Here is a 5,243-nt window from a genome sequence, read left to right on the forward strand (position 1 = left end):
TCAGTGTACCAGGGACCTGGGGGACTGGACACACAGTTTGATGAGCTTGGTACTCGGCTTTATCTACACTGCTGAAATGTTTTTTAATTGTTTTAATAACATTTACATTGTATAATCATGACTTTGATAAGAGAAATTATTGAATTGTTCGTTTCGTGGTTTGGTTTTCTGGCTTGTAACTTTTTCACTTTTGATTGTCAGTGTTTCGGGGTTCAGCTTAATGGATTGTATGGTAATGGTATGGTAATGGTATGGTAGATGGTATATGGTAATGTACCGGTAATTGTATGTTATGGTAATGTACTGTTGGGTATGGTATAATTTAATGGTAATGGTATTGTAATGTATTGGTAAGTATGTATGGTAATGTACTGGAAATGGTATGGTAATGTTACTGGTCATGTATGGTAATGTACTGGAAATGTATGTAATGTACGTGGACATTGTATGGTAATGGTATGGTAATTCACTGGTAATGGTAATGATTAATTATGGTAATGTATTGGTAAATGTGCCGGTAATGTACTGGAAATGCTACTTGGTAATGGTATGTAATGTACCGAGCATGGATGTAATGTACTGGTAATGGTATGGTAATGTGCCAGTAAATGTACTTGGTAATGTACCGGTATGGTATGGTATAGGTATGGTAATGTGCTGGACTGTATATTGTAATGTACTGGACATGGTATGGTAATGGTATGTGTAATGTACTGGACATGGTATGGTAATGGTGATATGGTAATGTACTGGACATGGATGTAATGGTACTGGTATGAGTACAGGTCATTATGCTAGCATGATACAGGTTATGGTATGACATGGTATGGTAATAGGTACTGGTATGAGTACAGGTCATTATGCTAGCATGATACGGTATGGTAATGATATGTATGGTAATGTACTGGACATGGTTTGGTAATGGTATGGTATGAGTACAGTCATTATGCTAGCATGATAAGGTATGTATGGTAATGTACTGGTATGAGTACAGGTCATTTGCTAGCATGATATGGTATGGTATGGTAATGGTACTGGTATGAGTGCAGTCATTATGCTAGCATGATACGGTATTTGTTTTGTGAATTGTCTCTGACTGTGGTTCTCCACTGTGATTCATTTCAGAGGATATCTTCATTCTGGAGACCAAAGACTCCCAAACCCTGTCATCTTACGGAGTAGTTCTCCACCTCCAGGTGAGTTTAAAATTTAACAATAACAACATATTATTGTACGATTCTATATTATCATTTAAGACAATAACTGACCAATGATTTAATGACTGATTTGATTTTAAAGTGGAACTGACCGTGTTTTAAACTACTTTGCAGATATGACACAAACAGACAATCATAATCTCAGTAAAAAAATAGCAAATTCCTCGTTTCTGCGACAAAACCAGCTTCGTAAGAGGTTTTAAAAATAGGTTCTATTTGACTCAGAGTTCCCTGACGTACACTAAGGCACTGTTGGCAGAATAGATAGATGTAGTTCAATGCATGATTTTTTTATTTACATTTTTTTATTCACCTTTATTTAACCAGGTAAGCTAGTTGAGAACAAGTTCTCATTTACAACTGCGACCTGGCTAGAATAGCGAAGCAGATTAATTTATCACCAATACATTTCTTGGTAGTCTAAAAAAGATATTGCTATCAGGTTGTAAATCCCAGCAGGTCTGGTACATTGTTTCTGCCTCCATTCAGGATGCACTATTCCAGTTTCAATGACTCAATGTTTTAGCAAAAATGGACGACTGTAACTAAGGCTGGGAATGTCAATACAATCAAACTAGCAACGGCAATGATCACACGTCAGTCATAATTGGCTAACAGGCTAGCGTACATGTCAACACCAAGGCCCGCGGGCCGAATAGGACACACAAGCCAGTCAACAGCTGAGTCATCTACTTTATCTAGCCTGATGAGTTCCCATCAGTGAATTCAACTTGCTTTTCATTTGTCCGGTTTGCTGCTGCAGCAGAGGGAAAGTGTACACACACATGCCACAGTCCTAGCTAGGCTACTAAAATGGTGCAGTCTGACTTCGCTTTTTAATACTGGAAAATGAATAACCAAAAAATAAAACCTGCAACAACACACCAGGCAAAGGAGAAACATCTACAGCAACATTAGAGAAGTAGCCTAGACTGGCTACTCAACTAAAAGACATTCTGAGTGGGCCAGTCACTCCAGTCACCCAAGTGACAGACTGTTTTCTTGCTACCGCACGGCAAGCGATACCAGAGCGCCAAGTCTAGGACCAAAAGCCTCCTCAACAGCTTCTACCCCCAAGCCATTAGACTGGTGAACAATTACTAAAATCGCCATCGGACAATTTACATTGACCCCCCTCCCTTTTTGTTTACTGCTGCTACTCGCTGTTTATATATCTATGCATAGTCACTTCACCCCCACCTACATGTACAGATTACCTCAACTAGCCTGTACCCCTCGCACATTGACTCTGTACCGTACCCCTGTATATAGCCTCGTTATGTTATTATATTGTGTTACTTTTTATTATTACTTTTTTATTTTAGTCTACTTGGTAAATATTTTCTTAACTCTTCTTGAACTGCACTGTGGTTAAGGGCTTGTAAGTAAGCATTTCACTGTAAAGTCTACACTTGTTGTATTCGCGCATTTGACAAATAAAGTTTGATTTGATTTTGATAGAGTAATGCTGTATTCACACCAGTATCCATAGAGTAATGCTGTATTCAACCACACCAGTAATGCTGTATTCAACCACATCAAGTATCCAAGTAGGTGGATCACTGGTGTTGTTGAATACAGCATTACTCTATGGATCACTGATGTGGTTGAATACAGCATTACTGGTGTGGTTGAATACAGCATTACTCTATGGATCACTGGTGTGGTTGAATACAGCATTACTCTATCAAATCAAATCAAACTTTATTTGTCAAATGCGCCGAATACAACAAGTGTAGACTTTACAGTGAAATGCTTACTTACAAGCCCTTAACCAACAGTGCAGTTCAAGAAGAGTTAAGAAAATATTTACCAAGTAGACTAAAATAAAAAGTAATAATAAAAAGTAACACAATATAATAACAATAACGAGGCTATATACAGGGGGTACCGGTACAGAGTCAATGTGCGAGGGGTACAGGCTAGTTGAGGTAATCTGTACATGTAGGTGGGGGTGAAGTGACTATGCATAGATAATAAACAGCGAGTAGCAGCAGTATACAAAAAGGGAGGGGGGTCAATGTAAATTGTCCGATGGCGATTTTAGTAATTGTTCAGCAGTCTAATGGCTTGGGGGTAGAAGCTGTTGAGGAGGCTTTTGGTCCTAGACTTGGCGCTCTGGTATCGCTTGCCGTGCGGTAGCAGAGAAAACAGTCTGTCACTTGGGTGACTGGAGTGACTGGCCCACTCAGAATGTCTTTTAGTTGAGTAGCCAGTCTAGGCTACTTCTCTAATGTTGCTGTAGATGTTTCTCCTTTGCCTGGTGTGTTGTTGCAGGTTTAGTTTTTTGGTTATTCATTTTCCAGTATTAAAAAGCGAAGTCAGACTGCACCATTTTAGTAGCCTAGCTAGGACTGTGGCATGTGTGTGTACACTTTCCCTCTGCTGCATGCAGCAAACCGGACAAATGAAAGCAAGTTGAATTCACTGATGGGAGCTCATCAGGCTAGATAAAGTAGATGACTCAGCTGTTGACTGGCTTGTGTGTCCTATTCGGCCCGCGGGCCTTGTGTTTGACATGTACGCTAGCCTGTTAGCCACATTATGACTGACGTGTGATCATTGCCGTTGCTAGTTTGATTGTATTGACATTCCCAGCCTTAGTTACAGTCGTCCATTTTTGCWAAAAACATTGAGTCATTGAAACTGGAATAGTGCATCCTGAATGGAGGCAGGAAACAATGTACCAGACCTGCTGGGATTTACAACCTGATAGCAATACTTTTTTAGACTACCAAGAAATGTATTGGTGAATTATATTAATCTGCTTCGCTTTATCTTAGCCAGGTCGCAGTTGTAAATGAGAACTTGTTCTCAACTAGCTTACCTGGTTAAATAAAGGTGAAATAAAAAAATGTAAATAAAAAAATCATGCATTGAACTACATCTATCTATTCTGCCAACAGTGCCTTAGTGTACGTCAGGGAACTCTGAGTCAAATAGAACCTATTTTTAAAACCTCTTACGAAGCTGGTTTTGTCGCAGAAACGAGGAATTTGCTATTTTTTTACTGAGATTATGATTGTCTGTTTGTGTCATATCTGCAAAGTAGTTAAAACACGGTCAGTTCCACTTTAAAATAAAATCAGTCATTAAATCATTGTCAGTTATTGTCTTAAAATGAATCATATGAATCGTACAATAATATGTTGTTGTTGTTAAATGTTTAAACTCACCTGGAGGTGGAGAATACTCCGTAGATGACAGGGTTCTGGGAGTCTTTGGTCTCCAGAATGAAGATATCCTCTGAAATGAATCACAGTGGAGAACCACAGTCAGAGACAATTCACAAAACAAACCAAACCATGTCCATCCATACCATACCATATCATACCATACCGTATCATGCCTAGCAAATAATGACCTGCTACTCATACCAGTACCATTACCATACCATGTTATACCATACCGTATCATGCTAGCATAATGACCTGTACTCATACCAGTTACCATACCATACCATGTTCCCAGTACATACCATACCATTACCATACCATGTCCAGTACATTACCCATTACCATTACCATACCATGTCCAGTACATTTACCATACCATGTCCAGTATACATTTACCATTACCATTACCATACCATTACCGGTACATTACCAGTACATTACTGGCACATTACCATACCATTACCAGTACATTACCATACCATGTCCAGTACATTACCATACCATTACCATAGCCATTTCCAGTACATTACCGGCACATTACCATACCATTTACCAGTACATTACCATTACCATTACCAGTGCATTACCATTTACCATTACCATACCATGTCCAGTACATTACCATACCATTTCCAGTACATTACCATTACCATGCACCAGTTACATTACCATACCATTTCCAGCTTACAATTTACCATACACTTACCAATACATTACAATACCCATTACCATTACTATTACCATACCATTACCAGTACATTACCATACCATTACCGGTACATTACCATTACCAGATTACATTACCAAATACCATTACCATACCATTACCCATAACCATTACCAGTAACAC

General features: G+C 38.9%; 1 pseudogene; it reads right to left on the minus strand.

Moving 5' to 3' along the window:
- LOC112075370 (semaphorin-3D-like) overlaps positions 1–5,243 on the minus strand; it is a 48,557-nt pseudogene that overhangs the window by 10,528 nt on the left and 32,786 nt on the right.

Source organism: Salvelinus sp. IW2-2015, unplaced genomic scaffold, assembly GCF_002910315.2.
Source record: "Salvelinus sp. IW2-2015 unplaced genomic scaffold, ASM291031v2 Un_scaffold3111, whole genome shotgun sequence".
NCBI lineage: Eukaryota > Metazoa > Chordata > Actinopteri > Salmoniformes > Salmonidae > Salvelinus > Salvelinus sp. IW2-2015.